This window comes from Calypte anna, chromosome 2 (genome assembly GCF_003957555.1).
Source record: "Calypte anna isolate BGI_N300 chromosome 2, bCalAnn1_v1.p, whole genome shotgun sequence".
Taxonomy (NCBI): Eukaryota; Metazoa; Chordata; class Aves; order Apodiformes; family Trochilidae; genus Calypte; species Calypte anna.
Window position 1 is genome coordinate 130765140 of NC_044245.1, and position 25489 is coordinate 130790628.

The following is a 25489-nucleotide window of genomic DNA, read 5'->3' on the forward strand; positions in this document are numbered from 1 at the left end:
TCCTTCTCAGAGATGGAAGTTTACAGAAAAACCTTGACATGTGTGCTGGTTCCTCTGTTATGATTTCTTCCTATGTACGTGGCACATTTAGTGTGGGAAACTATCACTTCTAAGAAGATGGATGAGCTCAAGTGCTATATTCACTCTTATTTGAAGGAAGAAAAACTGCTCTTTTTTTTGGCAATGGATTGGAGCAATCACTGGTAAATGCTTTTGTGGAAAATGACAATGTACCATGATGGAAATGGGCCATATCTTCCCCTAACATGCAGCTGCCTCCCTCCCTTAAGTGAGGGAGTGTGAAACAATAGCTGCTTGCACCAGAGAAGCCCAGCAGCTACAAGCAGCCTTTCTAGAAGGATCCTGAAGAATCAAGCCTGGAGCCCCACTCCCTCGTCCTGGCTGAGGAAGAACCAACAGAAACTTATGAGACACCCCAAAACACCTCTCCTCACCAAACCCTGCTCACTGCCCTCCTGCCTCCAGTTCTAACACTACACCTTGCATCCCACAGGCACTGCAGATCTTCAGACACATACAAGTGTAGAAGAAGGTCCAGGGTCAAACCAAACCCAACAAAATAAGGACCACAGAAGAGAGAGGCTGAAACAAATCTGGTGGAGGATAACAGGGATGTGCTGTGCACAGAGCTGAGTATCAGTTTCAGGAGCTGTGCAAAATGACTGAAACTGCACATACTGCAGCCAGCAGTGACAGAAAGGATTTCTCTGGGTGCAGTGTTTCATGCACCTGTGTGATATCTTCTTCAAATAGAAGCCTGTAAGCAATGTGCATATTTGTCAAAGGGTCCAGGCAAAAAGTGTTTTTCCACCAAACTGCCTAAATTCAGCCCTGGTTCATAAAAAATTTGCAAAAACTCCTCTCTGAAATGTGTGCATGCTGAAATATCTAGAAGACCTGAAAAAAAAGCAAGGGAAAAAAAAAAAAAAAAAAGCAGCAAAAGCAAAGGAAGGTCCAGGGGGCTGGTCCTGGTGAAACCCACTGAAACCCTTGACTGGTCTTTTTGAGGGCTTCTTGAAAACCTTGTCTGAAGTTCACATCTAGAACTGGGGTGAACTCAGCTCCTGGCTGGAAGCCAGCTGTGAAGCTGGTGCAAGCGAATAGGTTACAGCATCTTTCTCTATGGGCAACAACTGTGGACAGGGAGGGAGTGCCTGACAGTGTTGCATTTCTTGTGTGTTTTCCCTTTGAGCTGAAGCACACTATGTGAACTCAACAGAACAAACAGACCTAATTTATTTGGATTTGGGTAGTACAGAAGCTATGTGCAGTCCATGCTAACAAGATACCACAATCAGCAGATGCATCTGCAGATGCTTTCAGCACACCATTTGGAGCATCATCCATTTGTGTCTTCATAAAGGAAGACAACAACATAAGGATTCCTTTTTGTCTTGATCAATTATTTGAAATTATGCTAAATTAGCACACAAAGAACACATTGCCAGAGCTTGCAATACGAATACTGCCTTTTCAAATATGAAGACAACCAAATGCCAGGGAATGTTTGGTGCAGCTTGAAAATTCCTCTAGCATGACCAAGAGAAATAAAGTTATGCCACCAACACTACATGGGCCCCATGCCTGTGGTTTCTAACAATGCCATCCTTGCAGCGTGGCCAGATGAAGAATTTAATTCAGTGAAGTTGTGTAAGGAACTCTGGTCCCACTAGCAATGCATGGCAGCTCAGTCATGAGTGAAAACCAAATGACCTGTTAAGACTTGTGATGTCTTTGGAGAGGGACATAAACCATGTGCCTGCCTATTTGCACACCTTCCCCATGCACACACAGCCATCTCTTTCCCATCTCTTGTCCACACCTTAGTAGAGCCATTCCCATCACTGAGGCTGCAGAGACAGACAAGTTCAGCTGTTCCTCTGCCAAGGTCCAGGTTCACATCAAGCTTGATATGCCCAGAGCCTGGTATTTCCTTATCAGCTGCTATATCTATCCCTAAACTGCTGCCACAGGAGGCCTGTTGGTACTGAGCAATCTGCAGACACCATCCAACCTTGTGTGATGCCCAAAAGGTTCAGCCATCCCTCACCCCAAAATACAGACAAAGGCCCAGAGAGATTCCTGCCCAGCATCATCATGCTGCAGGCTGCTTTCTCCTTCCCCCTCTTGATGCCAGTTCTTGTTGCTGAGCATCAATAGCCTGTGGGCATCAGCACCTTGTGTGCTACCAGCACTCAGAAGCTACCTCTGCTTCCTGACAAGTAAGTGGTCCATGGCCTGGGCTTGTGGTGCTGGTGGCTGTACAAAACCCATGGGGAGGGTGGTCAGATACTGCTGAAGCAGTGGGGAGGGTGGGGGCAAGGGGAAGCAGGTCTTCTCCTGTGGTGCTTGGAGGGCTTCTCCAAGCCCTGCTCCATACAGCCTTTCATATGAGCTGCAAAGAGTAACAGCAGATGCTGAGACCCAGAGGGAGGGGAGTTTTAGTGCTGCTCTATTTCCTTCCTCAGAAGATTTACTTTTGGAGGATGAGGTTGGAAGTGCAGAGCAGCTTCCTGAGGGAGGGCTTCCTTGCCTCCAAAGCACTGGAAATCAAATGGAGTGGAGTGTGCCATGAAGCCTTATTTCACTGCAGCTTTTATCTTTTAAAATTAGGTTAGCAAATTCATTGCTCCAGTAGCTTAATCTTAGAGTGGTCTGTCTATACACATGATGGACTGGAATATGAACTAATTCTGTCGATAAAGTGACTGCTTGCATCTCAATTGCAGATACAAGGAATTCAGTCTTCCCTTTGAGATGCTAATCAGCTGCAGGCTGGTACAGTCCCCTCCCTGTGCTTTTGGTTTGGATGCACCCTACATCCAAGTTTTTTTCAGCAATAGATGATATTCTGTTTCTGAGGAAAGGATTTCTGAGGAAAGGAAAGGAGAGGGGGAAAAAATCTGGCTCCAAGCACCCAACTGCAGACTGTGTGTGGCTTGGGGTCTGCAGCTCCCAGGGACATCTCTGACTGATACCACCAGTTCTGTATGCACTGGGGACCCAGCTGTCTGGCTCTGTTCATCTTCAGCCTGTGTCCTGTATTGACAGGAGAGGCAGAGACCAGCAGAAGTATTCCCTCTGATGGGTTCAAGTCAGCAAGGAGGTTCCCAGGTGGAAAGGATCCTTGACTGGAAATTCACAGCCAGACCACACACCTGAGCAAGGGGGCTGGGCTTGATCAGAATATTCATTTACACAAATGCTTTGAATCAAGAAACAACTTTTCTCCAGTTGCATCCTTTGACAGCAGCTCAGGAGGTGATCAGTTTGTATTCAAACTCTCCACATTACTTTTCTATAGAAAGCAGGGGCCTCCAGATTAAGAAACTGAAGTTTAGTTGTCTCCATACAAACTATGGAAATCCATTCACTACCATCACTGGAGTCTAGAGAGTGACTGAGAAAACTCCAAATTCACGGCGTGATTTCAGGCAGTAACAGAAATATTGGAGGCTGGTTTCACCAAAGTGCTTGAGGAGAGCACAGTTTCAGTTTGCTCCACATCCAATGTCAGACTGAATTATATAATTTGTTGCTGTTGTGGAGTTCCCTCGTTTTAGCAAAAAGAGCTGGAAAATACAAGCTCATGCCACATTAAAACCTTTTCTGCTTGATAACTCAGTTCAGCAGACAAATCCTCAAATCAATTATTCTTAGAGCTGCTGTCAGGATAACTGTTGACCAAGAGAGTAAGCTAAAATCTGCAGCATCCTGGTAGTATCTGGTCCTTGGCTTTAGATCATTGCAGATGTAGGCACCAGGTGAAGTCTTGTCAGACAGTCCTCAATATGAAAATGTGAAACCTTATTCTTCAGATCAGAGAATGCTCTAGTGTTAATAAAAAAACCCCAGAATTACAGTGCAAGAAGCAGACTTAACCAGGCTGTTTTCATATTTCTGAAGGCCTTTAATTTCTTTTTTTTAAAGGGAGAGTCATTCAGTTCTCATTTATAGAACATACTCAGAAGAACTAGCTGATAACACTGAAAGAAATTGAAAACCTGAAAGAGAAAGAGTGCAAGAACTGCTTTTCCTGTCATCAAAAGGGCAGCCAAATATTCAGTAATTTCTCCTTTCTTGCTTTATTTGAGCATAAAAGAGAAGTAGCTCTGTTCTTCGGTTTGTGGGATGTCACCACTAAGTTCTTCAAAAGTCTCTAAACCCTTTGGCACAAAGAAGAAAGGAAGACAGTCAGATCTTTGTGGGGAATGGCAGGGAGATGTTGAGGGAGAAGACTTCCAGTCTTAATTGAAGAACTAGCCGAATGTTGTTTTAGGACTACAAGATATTTATAGTCTCACCCATTTTGAATGTAAAGGGTACAAATAAAGTTTTTTCTATTCCTCTGCAGGCCAAGATCTGATCAACATAGGCCAGAGCACAAAAAAATTTTCACCCCATTCCAAATTCCCATAAAAAAGTGTACTAAGCTTGAATAATGAGTTTAGTCATTTGAATCATGAATTTGGCTTCATAACTGCTGGGAGATTGAAGCAGAGCAAAACACATCTGCTAACACCCTAACTTGAGCACTACCATTGGCAAGTCCTGCTGAAGGGATCTCAGACTGAAGTTGCAGAAATGTTAGAGGTTAGAACTGAAGTTTCTTGGCAGAACTGGCCTAATATGGAAACCCTGCACTGGCTTTCAAACCAGCATGTAAGCTTTCATTACTAATTGATAGATTTATAATGGAATAGAATCATAGAATCATTTTGGTTGGAAAAACTTTTCATATAGAAAGGCTAATTCAAAAGCACTTAGGTAAAATCAGAGTAAAGTAAATCATTCCTGTTGTGGGTGTTCTGGACAGAGTCAGACAGATGCTTCCTCTTTAGGGACCATGGACTGAAAGGAAAGGGGAAATCTCTGGTGGAAGGAGGTTACAATGGAGCTCTTCCAAGAGGAGTTTCAGCATGGATCTTGTTTAACATTTTCATGAATAACCATGATGCATAATCTCAAAACAGTGCAGTTGCTGTTGGCACCAAGGTGGGAAACATTGTCAGCTGGCTACCATGAAAGAAGAATGGGATGATTTTAGCACTGGAATAGTGCAATGGGACGAAATCCCTTCTCATGAAGTTCAGTTTCTGAGAGACAAGTAGGAAGAGTTGATGAGTTGCCTTTTATTAGAAATGGAGCTAGAGGAAGATCTGAAAGTCTTATACAGCCATAAGTTAACTGTAAAACACCAATATGCTTTGACTTGCAGGGGATAAATGAAGTTTCCTAATGAACCTACTGAGATTGATCAGGTGAGTCCAGGGAGGGGGACTCAGTGCTAATCAGCAGTATTAATGACAGCCAGTTATCCAAGGGTTTGGTGACATAAGGACTCACCTGGATTACTGTAGTACACAGCCAGGAAAGCAAGCTCAGAAAAAGGGATTTTGGTCTCTCAGTGGCTGCAGAGCTGGGCTGTTAAGCCAAATAAGGGAATGGAAAGCCTGTGTTCTCAGGGGAGACCAGAGGCACTCGGCTGTTTAGCCTAGCTAAAGAAAGGCCAAGAGGGGATATGGTTGTAGTCTATAAATACATCAGAGGGGGTAAACACAAGGGAAGGAGGAAAGCTGTTTAAACTGAAGGACAATGCTGGCACAAGAACAAATGGGAATAAAGTAGCCATGAATAAATTTTGGCTGGGAATGAGAAGCAAATCTCTAACCACTGGAGTGGTGAGGTCTGTGGAACAGCCTTCTCTGAAGATCACAAGACAAATGGCTTAGCTCATGTGGAAATAGAGTTTGAAAAACCCGTGAATAGGGTCTATATGAGGCAGATACAGACTGTATGAGTCAGGAAGTATCCTCCTGTCCTGCCTTCCACTGGAAGAGAAACATCATCCTAAAAACCAACTGTGCTTCTTACAATGGACAGAGTCTTTCTGGCACAAAGGATCACCAAAGAGGAGAGCCAAAGGCAGTAATGTCAGGTAAATATGCTTACAGTATCTATGTCTTTGTCTGCAGTGTGTAATCTCCCATTGCTGCACATCAGTAATGCAGAGCAGCAGGAATGCAAGCAGAGGTTTATCCAAGCAGATGAGGGAGTGCCAGGACACAGCAGACAGGACAGGAGAGCCAGCCAGCTCTGTCAGTACGATTGGGAGCAGCAATATGATTATTGCAAAGATGTAATTGAAATTAAGATTTACAAGTAACCTCTGTAAAATTCACAGCTGGTCAGGCTTAACCTTGGAGTCAAGAGGCTTAGTAAAGTATGCTGTCCAAATATGTGAAATAGTAAATTTTCCATTTTCTTGGAAAGTGAATCATGTGCCTAGTTTCTATATTCAGTATTGATGGAGTAATTTACCCTTTCTACAAAGTTTTTCTTCCTTAATATGATCCTTCTGTCTGCTATAAGGAGCAAAAGAACTTATATAACACACCTTTTCATTTGGAGACCTCTGATCACTTTACAAAGATTACTGGGTGACATCTGCATTTCAGTGTTGACTGAACTGATGCACAGGAAAAGGGAAGAAAGGATTTTCTAACCTGTCTGTATGTTTTTTTGTATCCTATGCTCCTGGACCACTCCTGGAATGGTCAGTTTTCAATGTTCCTGGATTGACAGGGGGGGACCAGCACAGGACAGACTCTCACCCTGGCCCTGCCAGGGCACAGAGGCTATTGGCATTTAAACATCCTGACAGCCAATCTTCTGCTCCAGGACATGCCCAGGACCATCTCAGTTGCGACGGTGGGGAAAGCCCCTGCCATATGCTCCCCCAAGACAAATGTAGAGAAACCCTTCTGCTTATCACCATCATGCAGCAATGTCCTGAACATGTGGGGTTGCTCCCACAGCCAGGGTGCATAGGTGCTGCTTCACCACTCAGGATTTGTGCTTTTCCATCTCTACACTCCTGATCCCTCAACCCCAGAGTTACATCATGTATTTCCCTGCTGCTGGGCATCCTTTTTTCTGTTGTAGCCTGAGCACACCCGTTCCTCCACAGGCAGAAAATGACCCTCAGATCTCCATGCCTGGAAAGTACTTCATATAATAAAATAATATTCATCCTTTGATGTGTCTTTTCTATGTTTAAAATACTTTAAATGACAGTTCTAAGGAATGCTGTCTCTGCAGTATGCAACACAGTCTGCAGGGTATAGGAAATGTATTCTGCTGTTTAACCATCAAGTGCTTATATGCAAAAAGTCAAGAAGTTAAGGAGCATGAAAGTTGTCAACTGTCCAACTTAATGGGGAAGAACATAGCTTGAGGGAAGCTGTTGCCCTAGGACACCACATTGGACTGAATTTTCTCTTTTCTCGAAAATTTTCTGCCCAGGATTTCAAATAGCAACAAAGTACAAAATACTTGTGAATGACACCAAGGCTTTGTAAATGGCACTTCACTTTGTAAAACACCAATGAGCTACCCATGGGGTCTGCAAGTGGAGGGGGATGCCACTGATGAGCTTATAGAGGGCAGCACGGAGGTTCATGAACCTGATTATAAAGGAAATAGGGAGACCAGCAGCTTGTCCTCTGAACCCACTGCCCACATTTTGGCTATCTCATAAGTTTCTTCAGGGCAGGAAAAAAACACCTGAGAACAGATATCACAGTACCTAATGAATTCCTCTAATGCCAATTTCTTTTGGGGGCTGTGTGATACAGTTAACCATCGATCCCACTAGAAACACCAAACCTAATTAGTTTATGTGACTGCATCAGATGGAGAAACTGCACATTGTTGTCAGTTCTTACTGGGGATTCAGTGCAGATCTTCCTTTTGTCCACTTATAATTAAAACAATCTTCTCTGTAGATTAGATTCAGTGGTTTATAATGAAATGCAATAAAGATTCCTGAAGTAAATCACGTTTTTCTTAATATGTTTAAACAATTTTTATGGAGTCTTCTATTGATTGGAGGAGGAGAATTTTCAGGGTTAATGTGCTTAAGCAGACATGACAAACCATCCAATTACCCAGCACTTCTCAAGACTAATGCCTGAAGTAACGAGCATGTCACACAAGGCTGCTTCACTTCCATTTGTGCCAGATGCCTGAAAGGCAGCAATCATAAATCTGTGTAACTGGTGGGATGGGGGATTTCAGAAATTATTGGGAGAAAATCCTCTCATTGTCTTGTCTGTGTGGACAAATTAAGCACTCTGGGGAATCTTGATCAAAATTACCCAGCAGCAGACTTAGATAGCCAACTGTGAGTAGTAAGGAATGGGAAGTTATGACCAGTTGAGCAGTGCAAATGGGGCAACACTGTTTCTTCAGTGGAAAGACTGAAACAAAACACAAAATATGATACAGAACAGTGAATGTAAACACTGATGAAACATGCAAATGGTTGTATAGGATTTTATTGCTGAATGAAACAGCTATGTGTTAAAACCAGAGCTCATTTTGGTTAAAAAATGAACAAAGTCAAGTAATTGCACATTAGAGCCAGATGCTTAGCATAACTAGAAATTTAGGAAAGTTTTTTGCTTTTATGTGATGGTGCTAGGAAGAAAAGCTGTTGTTCAGTTTTGTGAAATAAATATTTCCTGTTAACTGAGCTTTCCTTTAAAAAAGCATATTTCTGTTTCACCAGTGAGAGCAGTTGTGTGGCTTTAAATGCAGGGCAGGCAGTGCAGGGCAGAGCTTTAATTACACCTATCCTTCCATGAGATCACTGGGAGACACTTGCTCAAGGCTAATAAGGATTAAAACATATTCATTGACTGAAAAAATAAGTCCTTAGTGCTAGTCTTTCTAAATCCCCTGTATTAGTAGAAGCAATACGAGCACAGCAACTTCTGTTTAAAGGGAAAAACTTTACACTTCAATGCAATTATGTCCATGTTCTGCTTTACTAAAACCTGGGGTCCTGCTTCACCAAGCCCCAGCATTCAGCCCAGCCCAGCCACTATTCTGGTGCTCTGCAGGGTTTTGATGCAAAGGTGCAAATAGTATCAAGGAGTACCATGCAATGGCTTCCATGAAAGAACCTGCCAAGACATGGTAGTCGTGATCATGCTCCTCTGACTGGGACAGCCACTGACAATAAATGATTTATCTGGAGTTACAATTGAATCAGTTGGGGGCTTAAATGAGAACCCCAGCCTGATGAGCCTGAGTGTGACAGATTTTTCCTGCTACCAAGTGACACAGCCTACCTCTGATCAGCATCTGATAAATGAGCTGTGCTTCCAGCATGCAGCAAGGTTTAGCCCTGTCCCACCAGCCACATATGCAGCTCCCCATGTCCCCACAGACAGCAGGAGGCTGCTGCACCACAGCAGAGGAACAGACAGCTGTATATGACTGGGAAATACAGGGAAAGTGGAAAATACTCCACATTTAACAGAATAAGTAATGAAAACTATCAAACATGCTTGAGAAACCACAACTAAAGAGTCAGATAAATGCCCCACTGGCTCTCTTGAGCCCCTCTGCCATTATTCTCCAAGGCCAAAAATGTAAAGGTTGAATTCGACAAAAACAGAAACACTGGCAGAAAACAGCACTGAAATCTCCTTTGCTTTTTACTTCTTTGACCCTGAAGTGTTATGAAGAGAGCACCTGGCTATCACTTTCCTCTTGCAGAAGGAACACAGAATACTGGAAGGTGCTGCATGGCAGATGTGGGGCTGTGGCGGGGCTGTGGCAGCAGGGAGGCTGCCAGGGCATCGAGCACTCTGCAGTGCTTGCTTCAGGCCGGGGAGGATTCAGATAACAGGTTTTGGGCACAACAGAGCAATAGAAAAGAAATAGAATCATGTTGGTCTCTCATTGAGAGGGTTAATGATGTAATAAAACCAACAACAATAATATAATCTGCCAATTGGATGACACTTTACTCATCCTGGAGAAATAGCATAAAGGGTTTAGCACTGGATATCCACCTCTGCAGTTTTCATATCTTTAAAATAAACAGATTCTAAACTAGAAAAGGTTAGAAACTGAACCAGGTGGTATGAAGTGTGTGTACCAAGGAACAACATGAAATCAGCATCAAGCCCACAGATAAGGGGAAGAAATCTCTGTGTAGAGTCAGGTCAGCACTGAAAATGACAAATTCCCTCTATACAGTCAGCTGTCTCCCTATACACTAAAGGTTTTTCTTTATCCTTGCTTCTAGCCATGTTCCTCACTTCCATCACTCTGGTCCTATTAAAAACCCACTGCTTTGTTCAACAGACTGGAGCTGCCAGCCTTTTTGTTATGCTTCAGTAGGTTGGTTTTCTGCTGGTGGCCATAGCAAGAGCTTGCAGATCAAGAGCTTTCCCCATCCCTGGGCTTCTGAAAAACACTTTTCTGGTTTTAAGTTTGTTTTGGGTTTTGTAGGTTTTTTGGGGTTTTTTTTGGTTTTGTAGGTTTTTGTTTTTTGGTTTTGTTGGTTTTTGTTTTTTGGTTTTGTTTTTGTTTTTTTTTTCTTCCCAAAGACTCCCAGCCAGTGGGGGGATTATGGTGGCACTTACCAATGATGACATTTACCACATCACCTGTGACTACAAAACAAATACACTGGGGTGCATCCCCCAGCATAGGGATGAACTGGCACAGAAATTCCCTCCTCCCTGCTGTTGAGCTTTTGCACCCTCCTGAAGAGTCACTGTGTACCATATGCTCTATGGGACAGGCCCAGTGGCACAGGCTAAAGTCCCAGGCTGGGCTTGGGCACCAGTTGGGAAGATATGAACTGTCTGGGAGCAAAACTGGAATGGGGACTGCTCTGGGTAGGGAGTGGTTTAGATCACTGAGCTGCAGTGCTGGGATGGATGCTCCCTAATTACTGCAGCACCTAACACAGACACAGCCATTCCCTCAGGAAACTGGGTAACTTGTCACCTACTTGAATGTTAATGCTCAAATAAGAAATGACAAGGTTTGGGGGAAGGAAGCTCCTACTAGGAAAAGGGGTATTGAGAAAGGATTATAAACTAGATCCAGGGTTCAAATCCCCTTGCTCTGCAAGAAGCTCTGGGTTATGTGATGGGCTTCCTGGGGCTCTGCAGGGGTTTCAGGGCACTTGCAGACCAAGCAGCAAGATGAGCACAACGAATACCAACCTCATTAGGCTTGACCCTTGCACCTCAAATGCCAGCCCTGTAGGGTTGACTTCTGCCTGCACTAAGCAAGCCTGTGGCTGGTGGTTATTTCAGACCCCAAACCAGAGACCAGTCCAGCCCCCAGCACCCCATATTTAGCAGCAGCATCTGTCCAAGTGATGGGTGACTCATCTGGGTCCAGACAACTCCTTGCGTGGTACCTTCCTCTGTGACTGGGAATTTCCAGAGAGGTGGGCACTGCTGCTTCTGGGGGTTCTGTGTGCCAAAGACCCTGTATGCAGCAAGGGGGCAGCTCCTCTCTGTCCCCCCACCAGGGCTGCAGGACGGCTGGCTGGTTTCCAGCAAGGGCAGAGGATGGGATGTTCCTTTCCATCCCCCCAGTGCTTGGGCAGCCAGCCAGCCACAGCAAAGATGAGCCACTGGGACATGGTGACACCAAGCTCCTGCTCTGAGCATTTAATTTTTAATCCCTCTTGGGGCTTCTTTTCCATCACCCTCCCTTCCCCCCATCTCCACACCCCCAGGAGAAGGCTGCTGGCACCCGTTTCTGGAGCTCACAGTGTTTGGCTGTGTGCCTGGCTGTGAGGAATGAGAGAGGGGTGTCCCCAGACAAGCCTGGTGGGTGCTGCCTGGGAGCCCCTCCAGAGCAGCTTCTTTCCCAGGTTAGATTTCAAGGATGGGACACCCAAGGCGCCTCGAGGGCTGGGGCTGTGTCTCAGCTCAGAGGGATCTGCCTGCATCACCACTTCTGGGGCCTGGCTCCCTTGGCTTCCCCAGAGGCTTCCCAAAGGCTTCCCCATCATCTCATTCAAAGCAGCATCCACTAGCAAGTGATGCTTCTGGCCAAGCTAAGCTATAAAGATCCTGGACAACAGGAGTATGCTGGCTGCCAGGGCACCTTCCTACTGTGCTGGCCACAAGCACATCCCCCAGCTTCTCCTGTGTAGTTGGAAGCCATCTGGACACGTTCAGGCTTCCCCTTTGAAAGAACAATAAAGGTTTCTCTGCAAGGGCAGCTGCGAGCTGTGCAAACCCAAGGCTTGTATCTAAGAAGCACCACTGAAGGCTGTCAGGAAGGAATTGCCAAGCTCAGAGCCCAGAATGCAAAACTCCTGAAATGCAGGGAATTGCAGCCTGGCAGTCGCTGTGAGCACCCAAGGGCAGCTCAGAACCCCCTTGGTGCAGACACAGGAGAGCCCGCAGCTGCCCTGCTCGGCTGCAGATCCCCCTCTCTCCCTGCTCAAGCTGTTTCTCTGCTTAAAAATGTTATTTTGAGAAAGAAATGGATGGTGAGAACAACACTGGAAAAGCACGGGGAATTCAGCAAACAGAAGAAAAGCTGCTGTTTTCAAAAATGCCTTAAACTAGTAACCATGGCTTGTTTTTTAATCTGCTCTCTCCCAGCCACCTCTCCACAGTGCCACCAGCAAGCGTGGTGGGCCCCATGGTGTGTGGTTTCCATAGGTATGGGAGCAACACCACGGTGAACTAAAAACAGATACATGGTGAAATACTAGTGAAATACTCTTCAATTTTTAATCAGATGCTTTGAATTAAGTGAGGTGAGGGTTTCTGCAAAGGCCCCAGTGTCTAAGAAAAAGAGCAAAAATCAGGTAAGCAATCACCCTACTAGTGCTTCTGTCACCTTTTCTCATCTCTGAAGTAACTGCCTTTTTCTGATTGAGGCATCACAAGTATTATGTGGACACGGTGATCTGGGGGGATCTAACCCTGCACACAGCTCACTACCCAAAGAAACTGAGCCTGCCAAGACTGCAGATCTGGGTAAACATTTAGCATTATAAGCTTATCTTCACAAATTCATTGAGACCCTCACAGAGCTGGTGTGGAATATGTTATACTGGTGCTTCAGCATTTATTCTTGCCACTGCTGTGACCAGCTCTGCAAGGTCTCTTTGCAGCCCTGGTCACCACCGGCACGGTTCTCCTGCCTGCAGCATCCTGTGCCAAAGGAAGACATTGACGACATCTGGGCCACCACCACAGGCAGCTCCACATGTCCTCCAGACAAAGGGGACTGGCCACCTTCACACGTGAGATAAAAACCTAGCAGAATCGCGGCAAAACAGAAAATAAACGTGGCCTGTTGATGCCAGAGGAAGAAAGAATGAGGTCTGAGCTCATGTTTTCTGTTCCTAAAGCACCTCTGCCCTGCCCCAGCGCTGCTGTGCTTGTGGACTGGGGCTCCCAAGGATGTCACAGAGCCAGCAGCAGGGATAGGGCTGCTCTCTCAAAGGCAGCCTCATTCCCTAATTATCAGAAAAGAGCTCATTTTGTTTCAGGAAAAAGACTCCAAACACTTCTCCTTGGATTTTCCTTTCCAGGAGAAGGATGAGATAATAAAACACTCTTTTTTATTCAGAAAGAATTCCTCTTTCCACTGCCCCTGACCTTCTTGAGTCCAAACACTTCTGCATTTCATTTCCACTTCTCATCTTTTACCTTGGTGGGGGCATGTGAGACTTCCTTGGCAGGAGTCACTCAGCTCCATCCTCAGACTCTGACAGCAGAGGTAAGGCAAAACAAAGGCAGTCTTTCTGCACATGTGCCTACTACCTTCTTCAAGAGGGTGGTTCTTCAATAACTCTGTTATCAAATAGTCCCACACAGACCTCAGAGCTGTAAATGCTTTAGCATCATGTGCCATCAAATATTACATGTGTTGCAACTCACTATAGGTGTTTTGATTAAAGAAACCCTCCAATGTGTCAAGGAAGAACCACAAATTCTGATAAACTTCCCAGTTTTTAGCAATACAGTAATTGAAAGTGAAGGGTGAAGTGAAATAATTGAAAGCAAAATCTGCATGCTGTGTCAAATCAGAAAAATGTTCAAGCAAGATGAGACCATGGCTAGTCTGGCTAGTCACATATCCTTGGCCAGTCCTAATTTTGCACTGTTCTTGTTCACATCATTTTGTGAGATAAGTCTACAAAAACACAGGATACCCTTCAGATTACACTGTTTTAGTAGGGTCAGAACAATTTTATATGAAAAACCTCACGCAAGATAAACAGCTATAATTAGGACACTTGACAGACAGGTTCAGAGGACAACAGACAGTGTTTCTGCCGAGATATAATTGCTCTAATTGGACCTGGGCTTGGTAAAATGGCAAAGTTAAAGAGGTCCCTGCAATCAGGCTGTCATACTGTGCAAGAAAAATAGTGTTGTGATAGGAAGCATATAGCAGTTGTGGAAATAATCAAGGGCTTTGTGTTCACTTCCCCCTGGCATCTTGCATTTGCCATTAGGAACATGCACACAACATGAGCAGAGTATTTTCTTTAGAGTTAAAGGTTCTCAGGGCTGAATTGCTTCATTGCTGAAGTCTCTGAGTATTATTCTGCTGCAGTCAGACACTTCAGATGAGCTGGATCCATTGTGTCTCTGCAGTCCTGGAGGAGACACAGAAAGGCCATGTGAGGTGTAATCAGGGAAGCTGCCTGCTCTAGGAATGGGGAATATTGATGAGAAAAGAAGCTGACTTTGACCTTCCTCTGCTGTAATCTGTCTTTGCTGAAATGAAAGCCCATGAACTATCTGATTTGCTTGTCTAATAAAGCCCCTATACATGTAATCTTGGGTCTCACTGAAACCTGCTCTCTTCTAAAACATAAGAACAAGCACAAAGCTTTTGAAACCAAAATATTTGCTCTCCAGTAGCATGTAATGTGCAAGGGTTGACAGTGCAGTGTTTCTCCAGCACTGTTCAGACAGAAGCAACAGGACAGAACACCAGCATGGTGCTTTCCGGACTCCCTCAGGCAGCTCTGTTTAACACGAGGTTCGGCTGGCCCAGACTGCAGACAGCCTGTGACACTGAGCAATGCTACCCGAGCTCTCTGCTGGGGCAAATGAAATGATGACTGTAGGATAGCCAAGAAGTGACATTCCTGCCCTTGGATGCATCCTACTGTCATCTGGTCCCTTAGTCCTGCCCTGGGCTCTCCTTTTCCCCTGTGCTGCCTGCTGCCCCATGGTCCATCCTGCCCCCGTACAGGCCCGTATGGCTCTGGATGGCTCCCAAGCCCCCATGCTCTCAACAGTGAAATTCAGCACACTGCTAAGAGGCTTTGTGACAAATGTGGCAGGTATAAACCTGTCTCAAAGCCTTCCAGCCCCCGTGTGCACCTGCTTCTGTGCACAAAGATGGAGGAAACTGTATTCTCCTCTGGAGTTTATAAGTAAATGTGCAAAAATATTGGTGTGAGGCTCAGGAGCTGCTCATGCCCCACCTGCAGATCAGCACTCACATGGGGCTCCCCAAGCCAGGCCACCTATGAAGAGCCAGACTGGTTTATCTCACTTTCCCTAACAAAAATCTTTCCTCAGGTCAGCTGAAGAGACATCCTGAAGCTCCTGCCTTTACAGGACATGCAGCACCCAAAATGTGAGCAGCAAGGCAGACATCCTCCCCCAAGTAATAGGCAAAGGGCCTGGCCTGGCTGTAGGTGGGTGCAGGAAAGTGGCCCTTAGCAGGCATGGGAAAAGGGTCTTGTTCCTCAGAGCAGACTGGGGGTGGCAGTGTCCCCGAGTCACTCAGAACCATGTCACCAACCAGCTCATTTATCCCTGAAGTCCTGGGTTCAGAGGTCTGTACTTCTCCTTTCCTTGTCCTGCCATTTCCTCTGGAGCAGCACTGGGACTGAGAGATGTACAGGAACAGTGCTGCATCAAACATACCCTGCACTCAGTTTCTGCCTTCTCCCAGTGCGTTGTGCATCGTGAGCTCTGCTCTACATAGGACTTGTCCTGTGCCCCAGCAAGGTGGGAAAACCTGATCGTGAATGATGCTCTTGAAAGGAATGTTTCAGACAAAAGCAGGCAGAATTAATCAACACAAGCCCAACTCAAAAGTGAGGATGTGCTCGTTTCCAGGTCAGATGCCTATGGTAAGCCAAAGATTGTAATAAGAATAATGAAAACCTGTAAGGATGGACATCAGTGAGATTTACGCAGCTAAAATTTTGTCCAACATCGTGAATGTGTACAGCAAAAATTTTCGAATTACAAAAAAGAGGAGAGCTAAACTGAGACCCATCCTCTTCTCCTGTGAGAGGAGGCATTGCTGGGAATACTGGGCACGAGGCAAACTAAAAGGAGTGTTTCAGCCCAAATAACACTCATCTTGGCTTTTCTGCGTGTAAATCAGATCCCTATATTATCTCAGTGTCATTTTGTGGCTGAAAGTAATTCAGCAATTATCAGCACAGTCAGACTGAAATTCAGCAGGACAGGATCTAAGCACTTAAGCTCTTAATGATTAGACATTTCTGTGGGAATTATTCTCACAAAAAAATGACATTCAGCAGAAAGTTAACAATGTGTTGAGACCGCAGAAGGGAGAGGAACTTTACAACTCCATCTTCACATTTTCCACCTATATGATTTCAGCCTTTGCTAAAGCTGTAGTGAGGGCAGCTTCTTTAGAGTGCTCCCTCTGGGAAATATCACATTCAGCAATTCCTGAATTACAGTTTCTAATTATATTTTCATACTGTAATGTTGTCTGAAATGCAAAATTGATGATAGAATAATTCAATCCATGTAAAATAATTACAAAATTACTGTTTCTCAAACCTCAACTCATACTCCCTGCTATTTAAGAAGATAAATTTAACAGCAGCAAAAGTACAGCCAAAACATAGTCTATTTTTTTAGCTGTTATCTGACTCTAACTGTCTGCGTAGATTTTTGGCTCACCAGAGAAGATTTCTAAAATATGACTACCAAAAGTATTCCAGAAGTAGGATTTTTGTTGCTTTAGCTTGGAACAAACAATCAGGTCAACGTTTATGCAGTCAGAGTACCATTTGCATGGCATCTGGGTTTAACTGGAAAAGCAACTGTTGATTAAAATGCCAAATTTCTACTGCAGCTCAGTTATAATTTAAACCAGTTGTTGCTAATGTTGATGCAGGACATTAAATTAGCACAACATAATGATTTTCAGCAGGGTGGAAACCAACTTCTGCAATATGTAATTTGAAGACTTGAAGCTCTGAACTGCTACATCAGTTCCCACTGTCTGGTAGTTTTCTCCTGTATGTGGGGATTGTATTCTCCCCTGAAATATTGTCTTGAGTAGTGGGTCAGACATTTAAAAAGAATGAAGAACCCCCATTTTGTTTAAAAGAATGCAAGGAGTCAGTGATCCACACTGTAAGGTTTTTTTAGGCTTTATTATGCTTCTAGCCTAAATTTAGATTGTCATTGCCCATCATCTCAACCAGATCAAGGTAGAGCACACTGAAGGTTTGAGTGTTATTATCACTAGGCTAGAGCCATCAACAGCTCGTGTCTGGTTTTTAATCTCCTTTGTTGCACCCAGTTGTGTGAGAAGTGGCTCCAGGAGATGTCAGTCCAGGCTTTAGCCAGGGTCTTTCCTATGATGAAGTGCTCCAATTCCTCAGGAATTGCTGGTCTGCTCCCCCTTCTCTGCAGACAAGGAGACTGCGGGAAGAGATCACCTCCTCCTTGTGTGCATGCAAGGGGGTGATATTTGCAAACACTACGACTTCTCTGCTGGGAGGTATGAGGGTCAACCTGGCCTCCCCAGAAGACAGTGGAGTGTCATCAAGCCTGTGTGCATCTTATTCTTATTCTCTTTATGTAAGAGGATAATCTGTCAGTGTAATGGTTGTGGCATCAGGCAGAAGATGAGGGATGGACCGCAACTACTTTCTCCCCTTCTTGGTGACAGGAAAGAACCTACAGGCTGTTTGTTCTTTTCCCATTGTTGATGAAACGGTAGGACAGAGATGATGGAATGCTTAACATTACATTGCCTGGCAATTTTGCAAACTCCCAAGGTAAAATCCAAGTGTTTCTTGAAAGGGTTTGGTACGGAGTTGATCAGCGAAAACGAGAACATGAAATCACCAAGCAGGGGCACACAACACCAAGGCAACTCTCATATACTCTCCCCTGCCCATCTCCTAATGAGGAACCTGTGTCCTCTCCTCCCATTGCATTTCCCACCTTTCCTGCCAGCTGCTGCCTGGCCACGGCTTGGCTGTCCTCATCTCTGGGGCTCAAAGGGGCCTGGCCTGATGGGATGTCCAAAACCCCCCAAGAATCAACGAGAGGCGACAGAGCTGCTCACTCTGCCAAGCACAATACAGCCCTGTGCAACCTCAGTGGCACTCAACAGCCTCCTCAGCAGTGTTGCTTCTCAGAGCTCCTGCCACAACACAGCTGGGACCCTTCTGGTAAAACATGAAGCGGTTTATCAACCACCTCTTTCAGATGAAGTTTGTGCCTTTTGAACACTTGCTCAGTATTGCTAAAGCAAGGTATGTCCATTCAATGGAGATGAGTAATCTATTTGAAAAATATTTCTAATTAACAGCTCTTGAACAAAGGCTGCCTGAATTATTTTTTACCTTCCAGGTGCTTTTAAAGCATCAAATGTTACAGGATGCTGTATTCAAACCCAAAAGAATGAGGTGAAGCCTCACCAAGCATCTGTGCTACAATGTTGACTCCAGTCAAACCTGGCAGGCAACCACATCTGTATCTGGCTCTAAATTCTCCAACTGTAAAGGCAAATTACTTTTCTTGAATGGCAGGTGCTGCTCAGCTCAAATCTGTCCCTGTACTTAGTGCCCAAATCCCTTGACAGGCTTGCCCCACTGTAAGCTGGTGAACAAGCAGACCTTGCAGGGGGGTGGGTTGCATCAGCCACCTCCCCCCTCTCCCACCCCACCGCTCTGAGGGGACTCACATGAAGATGCAGGGCCACGGACCACCAGCAGCTGAAAGATGGCTCCCTGCACCAGCTGAGGAGAGTGTTTCAGGCTGAGCACAGGGTGACAATAGCTCCCTGGCCAAGTTATGAGACTTCATTACACCTTGGTTAAATTCATCTATGGGGAGCCAGTCAGAATTCCTCGTGCACTGATGCACTGGCATCAGGTGGAGAATTTAATAAATAAAATTTAAAACATTTCACTCCACCAGACATTGACATCTTAGGTACAAGACTTAAATCAGAAAGAACAGATGAGATAATGCCAAGTGAGATGGTCTAGAGGTTTCAGATGCATTTTATCCTTCTTGCCCTGATAAGAATGCCAAATGCAGCGAAACCCAGAGCATTAAGCCATAACTTTCCTTCCAGGAGTGCTTTCAGTTTTAATTTCTGCCTTGGCTCCCTTTCTGAAACAATTAACTTCTGCTGTACTTAGTAACATCAGGATAATTTTAATAGAATTTTAAAAATCTTTTATTGCTCTGTGTTTTACATTGTTTTGTAGTTCTGTGATTGTTTCAGAGAGTCATTCGCTTTAGGAAATCATTACCACTATCAATAAACCCTTTGAACTTTGGGAGGAAGGGAACAGGGCTATATAATTAGAGAAGACAAGAAAAATATAGCACACTTTTCCAGGAAATAATGCACACGATGCTTTAACTGTGATCTGTTCTTCAAACGAATCTATACGTTCCCACACAAACAAACTCAGGCTGTGGCTCTAAACTTCAGCAGCCCTGGGGATCTCCTTCCCCGTTAACAACCCCCTTGGAGCAAGTGAAATGCAGAAACAGACTCAAACTCCCTCTTCTTTTTACAAAAAAGAACCGAACAGCATTCAATTTTTCAATTACCGCGGTGCTGTTCATGCTGCAGTTCATTTTTAGCTATTCTAACCACTCTCAACCCACAACAGAAGAAAAAGAAAGCGGAAAACAAGCTGTACGTGTGTGTGTGTGAGAAAAAGAGTAAAAAGCCTGTGCTACGGCAATGTTGCTCTCTTGGCATATTTCAGATAGTTTTTCAGGAAGCTCTTGATCCTCCCCTCTGTAAACACGAGACGGTCAAGAGTGCCGCCTGCCCCGGGAGAGGGACCGAGAGCCCGGAGAGCGCACGGGGTGTGGGGACTCCGTGTGAACAAAGATGATTCAAAGACTTGAACTTTGGGAGCTGGATCTCAAGCTGTTCCTGGATCTCAAGCTGTTCCTAGCTTCATCAGCTGCTGGCTTCCCCCGCACTGAACACGTTGGGTACAAACCTGCCTGAATTGGGCAGTGTTAAAAACCTACAAGTTGCAACAGAGGTATAAAACTGTAGAGATGCCCAGATCAACACGGTACCTAAACATAATTTCATTTCACTCCCGAATGCATTAGTTTAGGATTACTCACGTTCATTTATATTCCTAAAGTGTCAAACGAGAACAATATCATTTTATTCTCCTTTCATGGATCATTAATCCAAATTTAATTGTGCTTTGCTGTCTGCACACAGAATGAGTAACTGGAAGCTGCTTTGCATTTATCTGATAGTGCTGGTTTGGTTCATCAAGGCAAACTTCCAGCCAAAACAAACAAGTGAAAAAAAAAATATCAGTCACGGTAAGCTGCTCTCTGTTCGATTTTTTTTTTTTTTTTTAGAGGAAAAAAATAAATAAAATAAAATACCTGACGAGAACACAAAGCAAATGGTTACCTCACACCGCAGAAATGCAAGTTTTTAATAGTCCATGCTCTGGCAGCCCCTGAGAAACAGCAGCGGCGGCAGCAGCGGCAGCGGCGTTGGGGATAAATCCAGCATCCACCAGGTTCTCACAAGGCTTTGGCTGCGCGGCCGAAACCACAGGCTCTGCCTCCAGCTGACGTCAAGGCGGCCGTCACACGGCCCGGCGCAAGCCCAGGGAGCACTGGTTGTCCTGGCAACCCCAGCACTGCTCCGAAATTATTTCAATAGGTCATCTGTCATACTGCGCGCACATTGGAACCATCACGGGTGCCCGGACAACTCAAACATCGGGGGCTCGCTGGAGCTGGTTGAGCTATGGGGGGGTTGGTCCCATCGCCGACGCTCTGTTAACCCTGTCCCCCGAAGAAAACCCGCCTCCCTCTTCCTCTTCCTCCTGCATCCCCAGGCTCCGGCAGAAAAAACAAAGCCTGGTTTGCCAAAGCCAAGGGGCAAAAGCTCTGCCCTCTGTGTGCAGCAGGGCACCTCGGTGATATGCAGCTGGGCGCTGCACCCACTAGCTAAAATTAGGGGCTTTCAAAATAACACGCAGCTGAGGTTTTATTCATAGCCTCAGAGATGCGTGTTTGGGTGCCAGCATCTCTGCCCAGATTTGGGGTGAGGGAACAGAGGTCCTTGCTGAAGGGATGCAGGGTGAGAGCCATGCAGAGCTGTGAGCCACCCCCAGAGGTCCCTAGCCACCTCAGCCTCGTGTCCCTAAGCTTCGGCCACCAGCCCCTCCTGCTCACCTGCCCAAGATGCTTCTGCTGATGCTCCTGACAAAATGTTCCTGGAAGGGGAATGAAGCAGTGCCTGTCTTCCCTTGTCTCAAACTCACCTCTTCAGCCTTTATCCTGCAGGCAGGGATGTGTCTCAGATTTTCTTGTAACTCTATCTAAAATCCACTTCTTCCCCCAAATTTCCTGCTTTTTTTTTTTCATCTCACCTTACCAGACCCCCACAGCTCAGGCACCACCAGAGCCAGGACTTGGGAGAGGATGGAAGGAGGGAGACACTTTCACCTTTAAAAGCATGGAGGAAAGTCAAAGTGTCAGCAACATAAAAATACTCCTGTGCTCATCTGAGTTGGTACTGGTTACTGACCTGTGCCCAGGACATAAAATACCAGGAATCAACCACAATAGAAGGTTGTGGTGAAAGCAGAAGCAGATGTGAAGCTGTATGGGATCTGCAAATGCAAACACTGGGACATCCTCTGCTGACATTGACTTTGGCCCCTTTGCAACAGGTGAAAGAGAAAATACTAAAAGTGAAAGGACAGTTTGGGATGGGGCATAAAAGGGTGCGGGGAGGGCTTTCCCCCAGCCTGGTCAAAGGGAGGATGGTGGGGACGTGGGGCCAGCAGGCAGTGAAGGGGGCCCTAAGCCCCATCTGCCTCTTCTCTATCACTTTTCCAAATGTGAGAGCAGCAGATACTTGGGATATTTAGCTTTACTGAGAGGTGTCATTGCCCATGCAGAGGGGTTGAAACTAGATGGTCTTTAAGGTCCTTCCAACCCTAAACATTCTATGATTCTGTGATTCAGCATCAACAACATCCAGTGCTGGTTTATGTGGCACTTAATGATACATGGACCTCCCTCTTCAGCACAGCTTAGAAACCATCTTTTCATCACCACCACTGTCCTAGGGCTTGCTGGGACAGGTTGTGTCAGGGGGCAAAGTCCTCTGGGGCCATGAGCTGACCCCTGGGCCTTGTTACAAAGCAGTGAAGAGAGCTGAAAGAGTTATTACAACAGATCAAGGCAGCCCCCACTGACTAAAACTCATGCCTTAAAAAGAAAATATTCACAACTAGCTGAGAAAGCTGTGACAGTTTAACAGAACAAGAATAAAGTGATGGATTTTAGGAACCGCACTGATTACTACATGTGTTACATATAATCACACATATCAATCCAGTACAGAAAGCTGAAACTTCACGTCAACACCCACCAATAAAATTGTACCATAACATACAAATGTATTTTTTCACTTAATGGCTATGCTTGCTCAAGACAACAGAAAGTTTGGGATTGCTGTTTAAATAGATATCCTCCAGTGATATGCAGTGCATTACTTTCTATTAGACTGTCAAGAATGTGGGGACCTGAGGGAGACTGTAGTGGTTTTTATTCTTTTCAAGGCCCTTTCTCAAAAGCAGACAATGCAACCCATGCATTTGAACGATCACAAAACATTTCAATAGCATTTTGCTGAGGCCCTAAGGTGGCCAGGCAGGGACCCCTGGAACTCTGGGCAGCAGCCACCCAAGGCTCCTGTACCTGCTCTGCTCCAGCATAAGCCCAGTCCGAGGCACCTATGACACACAGGTGTGCAGAGCACCTCTGTCCTCTGGTGTGAAAATAACCTTTTCACTCTCCTTTATGGCAACAGCCCGGAGCAGTTTTTTTTACCATGCATGGTGTTTAGAAGGATGTACTAATTACATACTGTGAAGGTTATAATTTTCAGCCAGAAAGACAGTAAGTGGAAAGGGAAAAAAAAGGGCCAATGCTCTGAAAAAAATGTGATAATGGCAGCCTAAAATGTGCTGTTCCTAATTCCCAGGGCTTGGGAGAAATCCTGCTGCCCCTCCCCACTGAGGGTCTAGCTGAGGATGACTCCTCCATGGGGAGATTTTCTGCATTTCCAGCTGAAATCCCTACGTCCCCACAGCCCTTGCTGTAACCTGCAAAGGTTTCCAGGAATAGGGGTAAATCCCAGAGCAAGGAAGATGTTTACACCATGCAGATGGACACAGAAATGAAAGCAAAAGGCCAAAGAATCTTGCTAAAAATGGAAGAAAAGCCTGTATTCCTTGATTTAGCTTAACTTTGCTGTAATAAAACCCCCAATGCCAAACCAGTCTCTTCTGTAGTGTCAATCAACCAAGTGAGCGCAAAGCAATGAGACACGGGCACTGACTGGAAAAATACATAAAAGATATTTAAAGGCTGAAGCCTGCTGAGAAGCAAATGCATTACATCCACCTGGGACCATGGTAAAAAGACTCACACTCCTCCTTCCACTCTGGGGATGTGATGCCTAGTGAGGAAAGGTCTCTATCCTGCCTTTGGGAGCTCCTCTATCCCTCCCACCCCTCCACATTTGGGCCTGTTGCAGGCCCTGCCAGGGGATATGGGTTGGCTCTCACCCTCAGCATAATGGAAAGTCTGCCAGAGCTTCACTGACTGCAGTAATAGGTATTATATATATATATATATATATATATCATAACATACCCATAGATATCTCTGATATCTAAATCCACCTATAATATTTATGGGGACATATGCAATAACTTACACAGGGATACAGTGCTACAAGGTGGGATGCAATCCAGCTTTTCCTCCCATACTTCTTTCATCTCTGCAGAGGTAACTACAGGTTACAGTTTTTTTGCCCATGAAATGGAAGACATGCAGGGAGCAGAAACTCTATGGGGGTTGATCTTTGAATCCACAAAAGATTAGATCTTCCCTGATGTTAATCCTCACTCTCAGAAAGCAGCCAGGTAGGCAGCTGGCCTACTCTACAATCTACTCTTGTCTTTTCTCTAACCAAAACAACACTTAAAAAAATGCTTCATCTTGAAATCCTTCCTCAAATGCCCGTGACTTTTTACCATTTTTAAAAATAAAAGGAAGAAAAAAAAGCAAGTAGGCATGATTTTAATGGTATTGATATATATGTATATATATATATAAATCAAACCACATGTGTTTTGCTGGTCTCTGCAGCTTGCTGTTTGAAAGAGTGGCTGATGTTTCCATTGGCATCAGTTACATAGATAAAAAAGAGACAGAAACAGGGCTCAGCAAAATGTTGTCATGTTGACTTTTGCACTTGTAGAAAACCAGGGTGGAAAAAAACCCACAGGAAAAGACATTTTAGTTTTGATACAGCTGACATGGCACTACCAGCACAGGGGGGTTTGAAATAAAAACAAGAAGAGAAAGTGGTTCAGCCCACCCCTTTCACTCACAGTGGTTCAGTGAAAGAATTATTGTTCAAGCCAAATCAGGTGGAAGATGGTTTCCCAGGAATGCAACACTGTAAGAAAATCCTACACTCTCCACATATCTGTCATGGCTTTTTAGTGCCACTAATTCCTGCTCCTATGGAGGGTGAATGTTTGCCTTTTTGGAAAGAATAGTTTTGGGTTCCCATACAGCACCTTCCCAGCAGTGAGAGGAGCCACTGGGCTGGAGTGCTGGGTGGGGGTGAGTATTGGCATTAAGAACCCATTCCCAAACAAAGACCTTTGATGGGTGCTGCTGAGGGCTGGAGAGCTCTTGCGCTCCCTTCTTTTGTGATGTAGTTTGTAGAAAGGATAACTTCACTTGGTCTGCAGCAATTTTTCTGACATTTGAGCCTAAACAATGCCATCCTCTATCCTTATGCAGTATTGCATTGATTTTTCTGCCTCCTGAGATACGCGGTTGCTTCTCACATGAACTTTTAAACTTGTGCTTGCACCTACCTCCTTACAGGACCTGATCATTTTGGGGGCTGGTGCATTCTTCCTGCATCTCCTCCCTTATGCCAGTTTCCCCACACTCACTTTCTGCCACCTCACACATCTCCCAGGACTACATCTCCTCTGACAGATAAAAGGAGCTGGGGCCCATTCCCTGACTTGGTGTCACAGCAGCCCTGGAGCCTGCAGCACCCAGCATCTCCCCTGATAAAGTGGCCTCATCCCTTCTTACCTGTCAGGAAGGACTTTGAGTCTGTGCTGTTGCCAAAACCACAGCCAGGAGAGTGAGAGAAGCTGAAATGGCCCACTCCATAAAACATTAGGCCTCTGGGCAGTAGTATGTGTGCTGGGTGGGAATAACCCTTGCAGGGATCCTACCTCACTGGCACTGAAGCACCAGGAGACGAGCTCAAAAACTTAACTGAAATACTCCTAGCTGGAAAAAACCCC

General features: G+C 45.1%; 1 protein-coding gene across 3 annotated transcripts in view; it reads right to left on the bottom strand.

The window, feature by feature from the left end:
* The window catches only part of NCALD (neurocalcin delta), a 55010-nt gene extending 34310 nt beyond the window's left edge, over nucleotides 1–20700 (bottom strand). The window contains exon 1 of one of the 3 annotated variants that reach the window (XM_030444423.1): nucleotides 20502–20700. The gene's annotated coding sequence lies outside the window, so the exon portion shown is untranslated. Of the gene's footprint in view, nucleotides 1–20225; nucleotides 20270–20501 lie in introns of those variants that run through there. The other 2 variants (XM_008502670.2, XM_030444425.1) reach the window with 2 other exon arrangements.
* Between the last annotated feature and the right edge of the window lie 4789 nt (nucleotides 20701–25489).